At 34.9% G+C, this 19,373-nt stretch overlaps 2 protein-coding genes and 1 long non-coding RNA gene across 5 annotated transcripts in view; 2 read left to right on the forward strand and 1 right to left on the reverse strand.

Annotated features, from left to right (window-relative positions):
* The window catches only part of LOC147762101 (uncharacterized), a 214,773-nt gene that overhangs the window by 123,630 nt on the left and 71,770 nt on the right, over positions 1-19,373 (forward strand). The window lies entirely within an intron of this gene.
* LOC106176769 (uncharacterized) overlaps positions 1-19,373 on the forward strand; it is a 226,984-nt gene that overhangs the window by 82,784 nt on the left and 124,827 nt on the right. The window lies entirely within an intron of this gene.
* On the reverse strand, positions 16,838-17,989 carry LOC147762106 (uncharacterized). The gene is made up of 3 exons (XR_015334181.1): positions 17,670-17,989; positions 17,294-17,379; positions 16,838-16,941 (listed from the first exon to the last, which is right to left on the reverse strand). It is a non-coding gene; the product is annotated as an uncharacterized LOC147762106 (long non-coding RNA).

Raw genomic sequence — 19,373 nt, forward strand, 5'->3', positions numbered from 1 at the left:
TGTCTCGTTTTCTTTCATTTTTATGTAACATTGAGACATAAGTGTTGGCGCACAAAACGAAAGACAACCAATGAAAATAGACACCATGTGGCGTGTAAATACTTTTATTTTTTATTGTTTGTTGTCCGTTTTGTGAGCAAACGCCTTATTCTTACGGTATACAACATAACAATAAGAAGGAAAAGCAGGGCAAGTAAAGATTACTTGTCTTGAAACCGTTTGTTGAAATTGTTTATATGATACATACGTCACCGATACATACGTTACCAAATAATGTGAAGGTATTGTTTTCTAATTTCATTGCTGTTTGTTCTCTGTTGTCGCGCACTCGAAACTACTCGGATGTCTCCGCACTCGACAATATGGAGCTTGCGGAATTGGCCGAGGATTGCCGATTGGTTGTCGCGAGTCTGTGGTTGCGTGCGACGTTGTATATGTGCGCACGCATGTTATAACATTAGTGTTGGCCCACAAATCGAAAGAAAACTAATGAAAATAGAATAAATATTTACACGCTTCATGGTAACGTATATATCGGTAACGTATGTATCATTTTAACGTAACAAAGAAGAATAAGCGACGTAAAAACAAGCGTGCGCACATATACAACGTCGCATGCAATCACAGAGTCGCGACAACAGAGAACAAACAATGAAATCAGAAAACAATACCTTCACGAATGATCCATAACTCAGTAAACTGATTCTTATGCGATTTATTTTTTTTCTAAGAAGCATATTTGGGTTCATATGTACTGCTGCATAAAAATAAAAATGTCAGATATACATGTACAAATCTTAGTCGCCACAACTCTAGTGTTAAATATTTACAGTGCTTGAGCAATAGGCGACAGCATGTTTTAATTGGGATGCTTTAATAATAAAAACCTCATTTATTTGGGATGAAGGTCTATAGATGGACAAAACAAAATGGTTTGTTTGTGCAATAACCTGATGATAACGTTTAGATTGCGTTAAGCCGCATCGTGTCTTCTCTAACACAATCCCACAGTCAGTGCTATTATTATGTAAATCAGGTGAGCATTTTGGTGAGAGGTATTCAGATAGGACCAAGGTCAGTAGGAAGAGGAAGAAGTTTCATATGCCACATTGCCACACTTTCCACACGTAGACTGAAATTTTGGCACTGAGAACTGATGTAGTTTGTTGTAAGTACTGTATAGATGATATAAGGCAACACTGATCGGTTTATGTTGACGATATTTTATCCAAAAGTATGCATTTCCCACTTCAGACGTAATAGCTCTTGGATATATTTCATTGACATGAATGCTGAAATGAGCTTGGAAAGTTTAATATTTTATTTTATATTGCTTTTTCCAGAAGGAAAGTATTTACTCAAAAAGAAGTGGGAAGATTATTCCAGCCGTCCAAAGGTCTGAACGCGTTATTCCGTCTTAAACAAAGCAATACGACAAAGCAGGTGATTACCGGTACATTCTCAGCTCCCAATGGGTGCCTTTTTTATTTTTTGACATCGAGCTGTACAAATATATCCTGTTTACTAAAGTTAACTGACAATAAACAAATTATTTTATAGAGAACTAGCCGCGACCAGGAAAGCAAACGTATATTTGCACTGTCGACCTCCCTTGACTTCAATTTTTTCCTGATTTCAGTTTCGATTACATACCGTTCTTGATATTATAATCTGAAATAAAATGTTTGCATAAAGTATTTGATTTTAAAAAGTTGAGCTAAATTTATTTATGTATGGATGCATTGGAATAAAGTAATTGGTAGAATCATTCTGAAGAGGTTTTAATAAGCACATGTAGCAATAAAATCCTGAATTTATATCAATACCCACAAAATACGCAAAATAGTGTTTAACTAAGAAAGTCAAAAACCAAACAAGATCATTGTTATTATTATTATGTATATCACTTTGTCAAATCCTAAGACATTGTTATAAATTTCGTTTACTCCATTTAATTTTTCATCTAATTTCAGTGCCTCGTAACAACCGTCTACGATGAGATTGGACGCACTCCCAGAAAAGACAGATTCGTGTTCGCCAGCGCCCGCACCCATGTCAACGTTGTCTTGTGTGTCATTGTTTGTCGTATAGTCAACTTGCAGGGTTGACATTTGATTCGGTTTGAAATGTTTGAAACCCTAATGTCTGCTTTGATTAGTAATATTCTGCATCAAAACGCGTATCAAATGAAGTGCAGCGTGTAGCGAGTGTTTAATTAATGAAACTTCTAATAAAATGGACTAAATCCAAGCGTCAACCCTGCACGTCGCTGGTTTATTATTATACATGTGTAAATAAGTTGTAATACAGCACTCTATCCGCACACGATGTTTTTATCACAATTTAAATTTTTTGTTCATACCCACCAGTTCTCGAACCTGAAACGATACTTTTTAAGTTATCCTAAAACAAAAAAGTGCCTTGCTTAAGTGATCCATGAATATAAAATTAATTGTTGTAAAATTATCATTAAGTGATGTGCAGGTAGAGCGCTGTAGTGGTGCGACCGGTTTAATGTTTGATTGTAAGATTTTGTGTGGGCAAATATGTAATAAGACGCTTTGTTATGCACTCGAAAATACATTTTTATTCATATTAAATTGGATATGGATACAAATATTGATTTTAATGAAGTTAACTTTAAAAAAAATAAGTAGACTCGTGCGTAAAATGTATACAGGAATCTTCTCTTGGAAGGATATTTTACAAGAATCTTTTATTGGAAGAAATGACCGAGATATAAAAGTATAATAAGCTGTTAACACTGTAATCCAAATTATGACACTTAAGAATTATCGGAAGTATGAAATTGTAAAATGTGCTCAAGTTATTACAGAATTGCCTACACGTATTAAAACAGGCCTTTCTAAAATTATGGATATGACGCATGGTAAGAATAAACTTCCTTGGGTTCCCGGTGTTTTGATATACTAGTAGTATGTCTGATCTGTGATAGACCTATAGTTTTATTGCTGGGAGGGGGTAGAAATGTTTTTGTTTTCAGAAAATCAAACCAGGGGTTGGGTCGTTTTTTTTTCGAAATTTATATGTTTTTGTTATTTAAGAAGGAAAATTGGCTTTTTGCCTTCGTTACAAAGCGGAATTGTTAAGAGAAACAAAGTGTTTTATTTTGGCATCCTTTGACAATTAAAGTGTACATGCAGGACTGGCATTTATCGCATCCTTTTACAACTTGAAAAATCCTTTTCATATTCTTATCGTTAACCACAGTTGTCGCAAAGCTTTTTTTGGGGGGGGGAGGGGGTATCGGTATTTCCTAGTAATTGGACGAACTTTTGTAGACTGTCAACTTTTGCCAATCCTCTAAAAACAAAGTAAAATCTTTATTGAATTAACATAAAATCTGCATACGTATCTGTTTTTATATTTGGTACATGGTGTATGATTTGGCCAGTTTACTGATTTATTGTTTAAAACCCTTTGTTTTGTGGAATTTGTCTAATCAAATGTGAAAAATCAAAATTTCATCAGAAAGAAGACACTTTGATTGGTAAGGCTAAAAGTTTAATAAAAAAAAAAGAAGTTCAGTGTTTTATTTAATGCTGATCTTGTACTTGGTACTTTCTTTATTCTATATTTCGGTCGGGATCAAGGAGTGATTGAGAACAAAAGGCCTGATTAGGTGTCAGTCCTGCACGTGCTGTTGGGTTATTTTTGCTGAGTGTTTCTGAATCACTGAGCACAAGTGACCGTAGAGTTATTTCAAGTAAACTTGTTTTTGCACAACCTTTTTAATTTTGTTTACATACTGTTCTCAAAGTGACTATTGACTGGGATAAGGTTGTAAACTGACCATGTCTTCATGCTGTTCTTGATTCGCACGCCGCATAAATTTAAGTGTTCACTCAAAAATGTGCCACCAAAATCCTATTTTAAGATTTAAAGAGAAGAAAAATGACGCAAAATATAAGGTACATATCCTTTTATCTATAAGGAAAGCACTCATCAAATTTGCAGAATTGAATAATGTTTGACTGCTGTTTGGTGTTGTGCGCGATCATCAGCATGGCGACATAGAGTAAGTTGTGGTGTCATGAGTGTGTACCCGCGTGTGGGGAGAACGCTTACATGAGATCGTATGCATTTTGAATTTTCTATACTGTTGCCACCCTTGAATTTGGATAAAAAATGTCCCTAGAGAAATTTTGGATCAGTCACAAGAAAAATACATGAAATTCAACTTTGAACGATGGCTGTAAAATACATCGTCAAATCTTCAACTTTCTCTGATAACTCTGGGTAAAAACCTGAGAATTTCATGTTCTGGTCAGTATTATGTCGTCTTGTATGCAGTGTTCTTGAGCACTTTTTTAAAACCAAAATGATTGATCTTGAGCGACAATTTTCAAAATGCATAGAATCTCCCACACATTTAGTTGTAGATAGTTGTTTTTAAGATTAATTTATATCTCAAATTGCGCAGTCGTTATGAAAATTACTTTTTATGTAGAGCCAAAACGTAATGTTCGGATTTTGTATACATCTGTATGGTGTAGTTGTTTGTATTTGTTATAATAAACGTACATAAAAGTTGTAATAGATGATGTGCAAAATGTCACATGTTTATTCTTGACTTTCTTCTCTTCAGCTCGACTTGAACCTTAGGTTTTCAACTCCTAGCTCACCCTTTTCTACTTCTTAGTCTGTCGCCTTACCTACTGAGCCACTGTCTCAGTTCGCGTTTTTCCTCATTCGTTTGATCCTCTTATAGTAGTTTGAATTGTTTATTTGGGTTTATTTTTGCAAAAGGTAATTTGCTGGGACCTAGAAGCGCCAGGAATCGAACTGGGGACCTTCTGTCTCAGAGGCAAGCGCGTTACCTACTCCTCTAAGTGTTCCCACCCACCCTCCCCGTGTAGACTTTCTTCTTATAGTAACCAAAGAAAAATTCTAATAGCACCCCTTTGTAATTCCAAAGTGCCCGAGCCAGGAATCGAACCCCAACCCCAGGCTTTCACTGAGCCATGTAGCCATCAGGAAAAACACTAAGACATTTTGTATGTTCAATAAGTGTTTTATTAAGAGCAATACAAATTGCTTTTATGTATTCAAATATTTATAAAACATATATCTGTAAAATATCATCGTCTTCAGTCTTTTTATTACTACAAGTTAAAAAGCGTTCTAGTATTTAAAAGAATATTATGATATTATAGTATAATATTATGATGTCTGCATTTAAATTCACTTGCAGGTGTAAAAAATATAACATTCTTATATATTCGACTTGACAAATAAACTATTTACCACACTAATGGTCTTATGTTTGTTCTTAATGACAAAAACAAAATATTTCAACTTCTTCAATAAAAAAAAAAAAAAAAAAAAAAAAAAAAAAAAAAAAAAAAACAATGGTGGATCTAGTCTCCGCCCTCCCCGAGGAGAGAGACCCATTCTGGACTCACATGATCAAGTTCTCAAAATATTCCATCTCGCTCCAAATGTCAACATCTGACCCCTTTAAAATGTCCTGGATCCGCCATTGTTTTTTTTTTTTTTTTTTCTATATAATAATGACAATTATGAGATTTTTATTAAATGATCTGTTTAAAATTGCACGCTTTTTTCAGTCAAACACTTATTGTTGGGAGCAAAAAACGGATACGCACTTTCGTTACGTTTGGCAAAAAAAGTGTCAAAAGTCCTACATAAAAAAATATATATATATAAACAACGTTTATACTAACAGCTATTGACAAACTGGAAAGACTAATGAACATCAGATAGTAAAATGAATATGAAATAAAAAAAATTCCTTGCAAAAACTACTTAGAGAACAAACTACATGTTCACTTATGAAATTTGGGCTAAAATCCAATGGGCAGATCACGATATTTCTCATATTTCCTATAGTCTACTACATCCATTTTCAATTAGAAAACAAACTACATTTACATGAAATCAGGCTTAAAATCCAAGGGACAGATAACGATTTTTCTCATATTTCCTACATCTATTTTCAATTCGAAAAAAACCTTCTGAACATAATTTCGAATAAATTCGAATATACATCAATAATTTCTGTTTCATTTGGTCGATAGAATGATGCTGTTAAGACAGAATTGCCGAAAACAGTTAAATTTGGAAAATAAAGCAATTTTCATTCCCATAAATGTATTTGTTCAACAGATTAATGGCAAAAACATATATTTCAGGATAAAACGTGTACATATTTTACATTGTAAGAACTACGTTCAGAGATAAGTAAAACACGAAAAAAGTGTCTTTTCCATCATATGAATGGTATTTACATGTTCGAAATCAGCTTTTCAAGAAGGGATTTTTCTTAAATAGAAATGAAATTTCTTAATTCTACATACTTCACCTGAGACACAAAATAATCGATCTTGATTCGTAAAATGGCATCTCTTACTCAACAAGACAGCAAATACTCAAATTTCAAGAGACGATAATCCTTTTTTCCCTTCTGAACATTGAATGAGCGTAAGTCGTCTCATTTTTTATTTCAGTACATTTGGAGAATAAGACTGAAGTTAACTCACGCCGCGGCCGGTAAAAAAAGAAATTAAGAATTCGACACCGGACTTGTAGAATTTATAAATGGATTTGATAATGTGTTCATTGGTGATTTAGGCGAAATTGTTGAATATTACAGAAAAATACTTGGCTTTAAACCGACATAAAATTTGTATATTTTTGCGTACTTAATTCGCATCTAAACTAGAAAGTCACCCCCTGCTGTCTTGCTGAAGAATACCACATATAGTACCATTTCACAAATGTCACGTGTGACAAACTTAACACTACGATAGTATACAACATACTTCAATACAATAAAGCAAGTTTTTAACTGATGACCATGTTTTCTGATATATCATTACGTTTTAAATATGTTACATATAATTAGCAAATCACCTCAAATTCCTGATGCTATATTGATATAAAAAAACGTAAAAGATTCCTGTGGACAAAGCCTTTTCAAACTCGTTCAGAACAGCATTTCGGGTCATCAGTTCGCCCCCTATGCATTGAATGGTTGATCTTATAACATGTCACGCAGAAATCAATACAACTACAATTTAGCTCACACATTTTATTGAAATGAAATGTTAAATCTTAATTTACGAATCTTGCCAATATTCGAAATGGAAGTGTATTACTATATCCCCTTAATACTTGAATTATGTTCTTTACTTAGGAAATGGATGTTTGTTACTATACCTATGACATATTCTATAATTCCACTACCAACCGCTCACTAAATATCAACATGTCAATTGCCAGACTCTCACAAGACATTTCACAGCATTTTCCCCTCCTTGGTCATTTCTCACAGTAAACTTCCACTGCCACTACTATTTCTACCGACAAAGTTCAAAATACTAAACATGAAGTGCAACTGCATCTTTGTTTTATGAGACTTGATGAGATGAAGTGAAGGAGGAAATAAATTGTACGTGGGGAAAATGTTGGGAAATGTTCAAGACCACTTTAAAGCGACCTGGTGTCAAAACAATTTTCAAAAATAAATCACAATTAACTTATCACCAAATACCTAACATTGATTTCTTAAAACGTTATATTAATATGGCTGAAATTACGATATTCGTATACTTAATATCTAAGCCGCCTTCGCTCCACTTCCTGATCACTCAGCACTGAGGCAGTGACGTCTCCTTCCAGGCTGTCCATCCCATTACATTCATGGTAGGGGAGGTGGCAGGCTGAAGTGGCCGCCTTTTCTTTTCAACTCTCACCAATATTTTACGGATGGAACTTCATTTGTACTTTACAACATTAAAAATGCATTGCACGACGTTTGTGTTCAGTATATTTTAAAAAATGCCAGACGAAAATTAACTTCAGATCCTTATCAACCCCAAATTGAAACGACATTATGTGGGTCACTGGCTTTCTTGATATGACTCAATAAGGTCCACTGATTTGAATATCTGAGCAGTTTTTGCTATGTTTGACCAAACAGACCTTACGAAAGAGACTGCAGTGTTTTGATTCTGATGCTGTCTCAACCATGATTGTGACGGATTCCACAAAATATCACCTCATTGTGTTAGTGAAGACATAACGCGAGGCGGGGAGGGGGGATAAAAAGTTCATAAAGAAATTACCTAGTAAGCTATTGAAAATGACAATATGACATTTTAGTTTAAATTAGATGTCGACGAACAATTCAATAGAGAAAGTTGGATTAAAAGGAAATATGTTGAAAAAAAAACGGCACAAAAATGATGGGGGGAGGGTATGGATGATGGTAGCCTATAAAAGGTTTAGGAAATTGAGTTTTGAGTGCGTTCGGGTGTTAACCAGTGTCCTTTAACTTGAACACACCAGGTTATACAAACTTTCACAACTTTTGCCTCTAAAAAAACCTGTTCAGATTTATTTTTTCTACTTATGTAACTAGGCCTACCCTATGTTTCAACTATAGTAATTCACAAAGATGGACTTCGAATTCCAAGATGATGTCTAATGAGAAAGAGCGCCATTACTAAAAACGCAGCACCCGAAAATAAACTGGCAAATCGTCAACTCTACGAAATGAACTAAAATCAAAATAAGTTCCAGCAAATGTTATGCTGACGTTATGCGAGAAAATCATCGTGGCGTTATAATTTAGCGCTGATTTACTCTATCAAATTCTTCCTCTGCAATGTTGTCCCAATGAATAAAATTGAAGCTTACATACTTGTCTGTCATGTCTTGAAATTGAAATTTTAAAAGATTAAAATAGAAAGAAATTATAGGCATTTTTCATTGAAATTAGCGTTTTTACACACAAGCAACGTAATGGCGCGTGAAAAAACGACGTAAAATCTCTACTCAGTGTCGACAGAATTTACGTGAAGTCAAATTTTGCTATTTTTGAACTACACAAACTGTCGGCGATTATCACATTAAGTATGTTTGCCAACTTGCACGAAATGTTGCACATTTTCATTTATGTATTAGGGCCTATTTGTGCAATTATCCAGAATACATCAGAAAACATAAGAAATGCTAATGAATGGGATTTAGTGCTTTTGCAGAACTATCCCCATAGGTAATGGGCTAAAAAAAGAGAGTTGTACAGATTGCAGTTTGAAGGACAGAATGATAATTTGCTTTTTAAATTAAGAAAAAATGAATTTCTTTTCGAAGTGAGATATTTGAGACTTCATAAAGAAATATCAACAATGTTTCAAAAATGTCCCAGTAACAAAGCTAGGCTAACGACGTGAGTGTCACCTCTACCTGAGGTGTGCAATAAGCTGAATCCCCGATGAAAGCAACATAACGGAGACTGAAACGGAGCGCAAAAATTGACTTATTTAAATTATTGATTAAAACAGGCTGTTAGTATGACCAATCTGATGAACCTCTTGAAACATTGAATGACTTTCTTAATTGCAGATTTGATTTTCCTGTATCATTTTGTGTAGTTAAAGCATTCTACTATAGCAAACTGCTAACAACACATTTCTAACCGAGGCGTTATTTTCCTAAGCATAAAAGTTAATTGTGTGTGTGTGTGTGTGTGTGTGTGTGTGTGTGTGTGTTTCGGGGTGGGGGACGTAGGTCTTGCGCGGGAATGTTCCTCTCTGGCAATTGTCCATGTTGACAGGTAGGCCTATGTAATGGTCAGGGAGAATAGAGGAAGTTGAGTTACAACAGTGATTATGCTACAGTATTTGACCTCAAACTTTCTCAACATGATTGTGACGTTGTCCATGAATTTCATCGTATTGTGCTAGTGAAGACAGTGATAAATGATAGAGGGCGCTGATATGATCATTTTTCTTATAATATCTTCGGAGTCTCATAATAATTTTTTTAAATACTCGGAACTTTTTGTACTGAATTCACTTATTTCAAAAGTGTCCATATGTCATTAATTTCATTTATATGAAAAAAGAGTTCCAAATAACAGTGGTAATCGTACTTGAGGCCCCTGCAGGCGATGTTTTTTTCTCTGGGAATTCACGTGGAGACGTTGTCCAGGATCGAGAAGCTATCTCTATCTAAGAAGCTAATTCCTTGTAAAATTTTACCTGTATATAATAACACGCTTTATATTAATGATCATGGACCTATTTGATCAATACTTTCATCAAGCTTTATTATTTTCTTATTATTTTCTTAAAAATTCCAGTCCTGGGGGAATTTGTCCAGTGCGGACGGCTCCTACAATTTCTTTGTAGAATAAAAGATTGATAGATATCAATCAAAGCTGTCAAATTTGACAGTTTGAGTAAACATACGTCAATCACATCCATACCGCCAAAGAACTTTTATCTCCTGTGATTGATAGGTGTCAATCAAAGCTGTCAAATTTGACAGCTCGATTGACGATTAGTTAAACAAACGTCAATCACAATCATCCTGCAAAGGAGCTTTTACTTTCTGTGATTGAGAGGTGCCAATCAAAGCTATTAGAAGTGGATGGCTTGATTGGCAGTTATATAAACAAACGTCAATCATCATACTGGTGATCAAGTACAGCTGTCGAACAATGAATACGCCGTATATCCCCGGGATTATTTAAATGAGTAAATTAAAATTAGGCGTCATTAATGAGTAAATACAGTGTATAGGCATGTGCAAAAAACAGATATCTTTTACAGTTTAGGGTGCCCGTGTTTAAATTAAAAAGTCTCGGTCTTGCATTTCTATACAAGCAGGCATTTTTTTAGTCATGTTAAAAATAAGTCCAAGCTACGCTTGCGGTTGGAGATTGTCAGCAGGAGGACTGTTCAGTTTAGATGTTTAGAAGATTGAGAGCAAAGGAAAGAGTTTGAAATCCCCAAAAAATGCAAGTCTGCTCTGCGCCAGTATAGCTATGTAGTCTCACCTGTTTTGAGGGACACATTTTACTTTGTATTGTAGACTCCAAAGGCTATCCTTCAGTTACATGTACACAGCAACTCTATGGCATGGAGTGTGTTGACCCGGATTGAAAGAAAAAGGGAATAGGGCACAGGATAATTACCCACAAAATAAACAAAATAAGAAATAAATACACGATAATAAATGAAGTTCGCAGTGAAATACATATGTTAAATCCCAGGTCAAAATAGATAATAACTAGAAGTATTAAAAACTACTTTAAAGGTAATGTATTGGCCGTTTTAATACATACATTGATTTTCTGTGACAAATAAACCCAGTGTAGTTTCGGTGTCTACTCTATACCCGCATATTAGTACAACACATAATCTACGTTCACATTTAAAAATGTCCTCATGTCTACCTTTTTTATCATCAGCCTGTGATGTAAACAACGAAATTTAGAGAAAGCAGATGCGTATATTATGAATATTTCCAGCGTTATGATTTCGGTTTAGAAATGTTTTGAAACTTATCGATCTTGCACGAAGACAGTCCAGTCTGGCCTGCAAAGTTTTCCAAAAAATAAATGTCATTTCCAGCCCACACGTACTCAAAACCAAAATTTATTTATTTCTTTATGATAAGTACCGTAGGCTGAGAAAAATGTTTGCCGGGGGGGGGGGGGGGGGGGGGGGGGGGGGGAGGGGGAGTATAGAGCTTACTCCCCTCACCCACCCCGCCCTTACATTTTCAGCCACGTCAGTTCTTAGCGGAGAAGAGGATGCTGGGCCCTGTTCATTTCTTTACGCCTTACATATTTATAAACAAGTTCTTGATACATGGCATCGAGGACCGTGACCCCAGTCAGTCCTAGGCCAACTTCAAGTGAGTAAATTTCTCGTTGCCCCCCCCCCCCCCCCCACCCCCACCTCCCTTCTCCTTCTCAGCGATTCAGTGTTTGCACTGATGTCATATTTGCCTGCAGCTTGACAGACGAGACACTTACTTGACATGGAACACCCCCTGACGTATTTTACTGATAAGGTTGGACCTAGAGAAGTGGTCAGGAACCCATTACGGAGAATGACTTCTCACTGTCCTTGTTCATCCCCTAGCTTCAGGTTAAACATACCATATCTCATAACATTGGTTTATAGTCATGTTATTCAATTGATGTTTTCATTCTTGCAAAATCAGTTGTTTGTGTGGACAGAAATTTTGCTATTTTACAGAAAGAGTTTATATTGTTATCATGGTGACGATGTGGTAAGTGTGCTTGTAAATGAAATTAGCTAGAGGATTACGTGGGCTTCATTGCGGCAGTTGCCCCTCTCCCAAAATATGGGCTTCATGAATATTTGAAGACAATGCAAAAAACGATGACTTAGACAAAGACGAATGACGGGGAAAAAACAATGAGCAGAAATTTCAGTATCTTTAATTATTACTTTTAGTGTTGGTGTTTTATTGTAGAAAGTGCCCTCACCAATCTTTCATTGCTTTATTCGTTTTTTATCAACGCATTATGATGGGCCCGGGAATGTTCAAGTTGGAGCACTGATACAAGATCTGTAAAAGAAAAAAAACTAAAGAAAATGGCATGAAGAAGGTCTAGAAAAAAAGGTGTCTGGCAACCCCAGCACACGCTTTACGTTTTTCTGTGGGAACAACTCAATATTTTTCACAAGGGCCAGGCTGTCATCCATCAAGAGAAGATCGGTGAGGATGATACAGCACTATTGGACCTGTTCATCTGTTCAGTTTAACCCCTTGTCTGTTACGTAAAACGCTTTAGTTAAAGCTCAAGTTAGGATTTAATATCTTTATCTACGTCAATATAACCGCTTTACGTCTTCTCCAGTATTGATTTTGTCAGCAATGGAATCCGGTAGAATAAAACCGAGACCTCAGTCTAATGTAAAAGTAATGATAAATAAAATTTTATTCTAGTAAATAATCTATTTTTGAGATAGTCTGATACATGCATCAATGTTTTATATTTACTTCGTCTCTGTGTAACAGCAGCAGAAGTCTTTAAAGAAGTCCTTAAAGCATTGTGTACCATTGACTGATTTGCAGCTACCTACAGGACAGTCTACTTGTTGTGTACCAGTAGTATTGCGGGGATTTTGTCATTAATGAGCAGATATAAAGTACAATGGTTGGACCAGCTCGAGATTAAATTCCTTATTATCTGTGTAAAAAGCAACACTGTTTTGTAATGTAAACGTATTCGCCGTAGCCCGTAGCCCGTAGCCACTTACGATGCAAAATAAAATTAAAAAAAAAAGCATGGAAAATCGTTTACGATTTCATCGCGCAGTACGCTTTTCAAATGTAATCTAGGCATGAGAATTAAATTTATAATCTAATAACGGTAATAAAATGAAAATACACTTCTCCGGTGGATATGAGTTATCGCTTTTTTGGTGTTTTTGATATGATGATTCTGCTGCATCTAGAGTATTTCGATACAAAAAAAAAAAATGCCTTTAGTGTAGTATAGATATACCGCCTCGTATCAAATCCTGTCGAAAGAAACAGCAAAAGTTTTGGAGTGATATATCAATCATATTTGTTTCTTTTGTATTAACTTATTTTTGCGTAGTATTCTACTAGTTTTTTTTTCGAAAATTCATAATTAAATCATGCTTATATTTTTACAGGGCTATCACAAAGTACACGTAGACAAAATTAAAGACATCAAGGGGTGTTTCGTCAGGTCTTACGTGTAGCCGAAATATCAAAAAGACCTTCTTCTTCCTCTACATGTAGATTACCTTATCTAGACAAGCACATATACACCTGTATTTAAATAAGTACACATATTCTTTACATCAGCGAGTTTCCTAGACATGAGAAATTTAAGTAATGGCAGCTGCACAGGTTTATTAAGTATATCTATGTATGGAATGTGTTGTTTGTTAGTTTAATCATAGACAACGTAACAACTTGACTTTGTTTAAAAAATTAAGTAGGTAAAAAATCCAAATGTTGTGAGAATAACGACTCAAGACTTTACTTGTTGCTTATATTAAACTTGAGCTTATTTACAACAAACAGGCCTATTTTCCGCACTTAAACAGTAAGAGAAGACAAAAAAAAAAAAAAAAAAACACAATTTGACACAAGCCAAAAATTTAATTGTCTAATGTAAAATGTAATTTTGCCACAAGTCAAGGCGGTTTTAAGTTTGAGCGTAATTTACTTGTGTATCACGAATATCATTAAAAAGCGCGTAATCGGATGGTTATCAATTTATACAAATGTAAGATGTCTTAAAATTTCCCCGTGAACCACCACGACGAGTGACCAAGAAGATTTTAAACTTTGAAATCTTTTTACATCTAAATATTTTGACTTTTATGCCTAGTTTTCGCTTTAAAAAAGAGAAAGAAAATATCCATGTAAAAGTCACCTTTGTCGAACCAGATAAATAGAAATGCAGTCAAAATTTTAATGGAAGCCTTAGACACGCATATTTTTACATCATAATCATCACCTAATATCTAAGGCGTGCGATTTTCACCCAAAAGCTGAGACGTATGCAGTTTACTATCTATTTTTCACTTGTGAAAAGATTGTGTTAGTGCAGAAAAAAATTCTTTCACACCAGATGACAACTGAAAACTTTAATAAGATTTTTTAAGCATCATTTATTATCATTAAGATCATCATCATTACAAATCTCTGATATGAACATTACTTCCGGCCAGTCTTATATTACTTCAAGGAACCTAATTTGCATATAAGAGAAAAAATGATTTTTTTTCTGATTTTGGCTTGTTTCCAATTTTTTCATTACTTTCAAAAAGTAATGTCCCCTTAAGCTCACAAATCGGAACACTTTTGAGTCATATGCACTGATCGTAAATTGTGTAATTAGAAATAAATTTTTTTATATCACTGACGTGTATCACGTTTTCACTCCACAGCCATAAAACTCGTTGATTGCTGCATGGGTATAAAAGTAGGTCAATTGCCTGTATAAAATTGCCATACGATTATTGAATTTTTAGTATGGACCGTTTTACGGGGGAGACAGAAGTGGAAAATGTATCAAGATGCCAGCAAAATATTTCGGTTGCATAGGGTTGGTGAAAGGCAGAGTATATTGAGAACTTTTAAAGAAAAGAGTTAAACTAGCCCACATCTCCAGCTTCAACACGTAGAACTTTATACATGCCACGGTCCCTCTCTATTTCATCTGACTCTCCCTAAAATTTTTCAGACCGCGTTAACTGTTCAGCTCCCGGGATGCGCGAAGCATCCAGCGTGGTGGCAGACGCTGAACTCTGCAGACGGCACATTGCATTCACACAAATGGGGGTAAAGGTTTTCTGGGGAAATGCTGTATTTTATTACATCTGACGAATTACGTGATAGAGGGAGGAAAATTGACTTTTTTAAAATTTATATTGACTAAATGTAATACAAGACACTGATATTTCTTCTCAAAATTGACAGAATAAAGAAACGCAAAAGGATATAACCTATCTCCCCTTACATGGCATATCCTATCCGTGAACTTGATCTACGTTAGTTTTCACACTCCTACACACGCTGAGTTTGTATGGTATCAGTAGAAAGGGGGCGTATGGGGGGGGGAGAATTTTGATTTAAGTATGGCGTTATGGTTTTACTCATGTTTTACTCATGTTATATTTTATACAATAGATCATTTTATTTTAAAAGGATAGACCTGATCTGAGAGCGTTGGTAACGTTTTTGGGACGAGAAAAGTAAAGAGATTTAGCTACTTCGAGCACATATTTCAAAGCGTACTGTGTGTAAAAGAGATAAAAATATCGTACCGCAGCAGGGTGTTTTAAAAGATTTTAAATCCTTTAATCATTTTGAAAAATGACAGAAAAGGAATTGTGTTAAAAAAGAAAGTTGCCGCTATTTACAGTACTTTTTATGATAATAGGCCTACATTTAACATGGCTATAGCAATAGTACAACTAAGATAAGATAAAGTAAGTATTTATTAAGCCAATAAAAATATTTAGATATAAATATCGGCAATTGTTATCCTTTGAGAGATAAAACTAAGATAAAACACTGGACAATAAAAAACATTATGAACTAGGCCTAAAAGTGGAATTAAAGAGAGACAAAAAACTACTTAAAACCATTTACTGCCCTTAAAAGTCAGAAGTCTGCTGGATAAAAAATTTGAAAAGAGAACTTTTTTGGTGGGTGGGATCCCCACAATTCGTTTTGTTGTTTTCTCCATTCTGTCTTTCAAGATATCATCCAGTTGGGAGAGATCTCTCTCAATTATTTTACCGGTGGCGCTAATAACGTTGGAGTGTTTTCCCCGTTCCTCCACTGTAGCCACCAGATGCAATAAAGGTTTTAAAAATACTCTCAATGTTACACGTATAAGAGTTAATTAAAACGGGCTCATTATCTGTAAAAGTTGCAAGTGATCTAGAAAGCCGCTTTTGCCTAAAGCAAGTTTACTTTTCAAGTGAATTCCTAGGAGTTTTAACTATAGGCCTATATCTATTGGATTTAAACATGAAAATACTGGAATATAAAACCGAAAGTGTTGTCCGTAATTGAACCATATGGTAGGGTATATGTGTGCGAGCATGAGTGTTCATGAATGTATTTGAATGAAGTTAAAAGTTTGTACCATGTATTGTTTATTTCTTTGGTTTAATAGAAAAAAACTGAAAAAAGAATCTGATAAAAAAATTAATTAAAAGAGTCCCACTGGGTATTTTGTTACCAGTTAAAGCCACTTTTTATTTCCCTGAGATGTGTGAAATGTCCATATTATTTAGCATGATCCATGAAGCACCTCATTCCTGTGGCTCGTAAATGCGGCTTTTTGTTCTTTGCCCTTCGTGAAATAAAGTCTTGTAATTTTCAGGATTTTCAACTAGCATTGTTGGTGTGATATACATAAAGTTTTGTTTACTGTGATTTGTAAATTAATGATTTTATTTCCTGTGAACTGTGATCACCCCTCCCTAATGGTACCCTCAATTAAGAAAAGAAAGAAAAACAAAACTCATTTGATTACAAAAATTTAATATCTTATTGAAAAATTAAGAGAATGACATTTTGCAGGTTTTAACTGGCTTCTACAGAGGCAATGATAGTTCTGCATTGACGACCCTGAAAAATAAAAGTTGAAAATATTAAAATATTATTCAGTTAAAATGTGTATTCAGTTAAATATAGTGTAAATAGATGTTGACAGTAACTCTACAACCACCAGCTCTTTGCTACTATCATATAATTACTGCTTTCATGTACTGTTTGACATAATTTTCCTCTAAAAAACTGAAAGCTTACTTAGTTATGATACCATCAAAACAAAGAGACAAACAAAAAGAACTTCTCTGTAAATGTATAATAAATCTATTCTTTTAAAAATACTGTTGACTTTTCTTCATTTCTTAATGTCTGAAGTGTTTAGAATTATTTAATTAATAATAATAATAATAATAATAATAATAATAATAACCATTTATGTTCGTGCCCTCTGTCTGAAGCAAGACGTGAACAGATTCAATACCCTCCTCCACCTAGATGGGCCGCTATTCTTTGGAGCTAAAATGTATAATACAATATTACTTACTAAGAGGCAAAAGTATAAAATGTTCAATAAGTCAGTGCAACATCATATTCATGTATGAAGCTTCAATGAAACACTTTTACCAGTATTTGGAATAAACAAAATTGCCAAGTATCATTTTAATCTGGCCAAAAGCACAAACTGTGTTGGCACAACATAAGGAGTGTGTGTGTGTGTGTGTGTGTGTGCGTGTGTACATGCACAATCACATTCCATCAGTGTAATAAATATTGACCCTACTATTCTATTGACCCAACTGTCTTACCTCTCTCCTTCACGTCTGCTTTCACAGTTGTTGTGTCATTGATACTGACTGAAGAAAAACAGGAAAACAAATTAAACATTTCATACCTGTGCACAACAAGAATTCAATACATTATTTAACATAGTCGAAAACCCATTCAAAGATTTAGATCACTGAACAGTGAATTTGAACTCAGTGTTTGTGCATGAGAGTCTCCCCCCTAAAGTCCATCTGTGTGTGTTTACATTTTTAAGTGTATTAAATGAATTCCCATTAAATTGTCCTAAACTTATTGTCTTACCTTTTTCTTTGATGCCCTCAGCATCTGACACACTCTTTGTGTCTTTGATATTGGCTAAAGAAAAAATGATATCAAATAAAAACTTAACATTCCATATCTGTGCATGTTCAGATAGGATTCAGTATTACAATTTATGGAAGACACATTCAAATATTTAAATGACTTAAAAATAAATCATCTTCTTAAGTATGCTAAAGACTTTGCTTGAGCAGCATGCTTGTGGTATGTATGTGCGTGTATGTGTGTTTGTTAGTGTATGTGTGTGTGTGCATGCATGTTTCATAAGTATATTAAAAGTCATAACTATTTTACTGAGATTCCTGTCTTACCTATCTGCTCAATACTTAGGGTCTTTACAAGTGTTACTTTGTTCTTGTCTTTCAGTTTGGTATCAAGTGAAAGGACAGAATTGAATTTTCAAACAACACTATGGGTGTATTCCCAGAGATTTAGATCAATCCAGGGATTAAAATTTAGATCAACCTAACTCCCTGGGGGTTCATGATAAATTGCAGTCAGACGAGCGTGCACCAAAGTTAATTAACCCCTTACAGCTTTTAGTAGGCGGGGCAGTCAGACGCTTAAGCCGGCCAAGCTGACAGTAATCTAGTGAGACTCCCCACAGGGATAGATCAATCTAAAAATCTATGGAAATGGGGTGTATGTGTTCAATCTTTACACAGCAAAAGCATTAATTTTTCAGAAGATAAAGTATCTCCTTAAGTCTGTCAAAGGCCAGACTTTGCTTGTGCAACATGCATGCAAGTACAGTACCTTTTGGTGTGTGTGAATGTGTGTGTGTGTGTGTGTGTGTGTGTGTGTGTGTACATGCACAATCACATGTCATCAGTGTCATAAATTGATACCTGTTCTATTGACCTATTCTATTCTATCTTACCTCTCTCCTTCACGAGCTCTGTCACAGTAGTTGTTGTGTCTTTGACATCAACTGAAGGAAAAAATGGAACACAAATTCAACATTCCATGCCCATGCACAACAAGGATTCAATACCATAGTCAAAGATGTATTCAAAGATTTAGATCACTGAACAGGGAATAAAAACACAATGTTTGTAAGGGGCGGGTCTTGAGAGATTTTCTGACAGTCTTGCAAATTATATTTGTTGATCCATCCTCCATTGTGGTCTGTCTTCTGACAAAAAATTAAATCCCCATCAATGTTAACTTCTAACCATCTTGCGGAAGACCCAGAAGACAGCCTCAATTTGCCCCTGTTTGTGTCTGAAAGCCTGTTTGTGTGTGTGTAAATTTTTTAAGTGTGTTAAATGAACACCTGTTAAATTGACCTTACTGTCTTACCTCTCTCCTCGCTGCCCTCAGCATCTGACACACTCTTTGTGTCTTTGATATCAGCTAAAGAAAAAAATGATATTTTAATAATATTTTATAATTTAAAAATACAA

The sequence above is a fragment of the Lingula anatina genome, chromosome 4, assembly GCF_051362555.1.
Source record: "Lingula anatina isolate TDL-2025a chromosome 4, LinAna3.0, whole genome shotgun sequence".
In the NCBI taxonomy this organism is placed as follows: Eukaryota; Metazoa; Brachiopoda; class Lingulata; order Lingulida; family Lingulidae; genus Lingula; species Lingula anatina.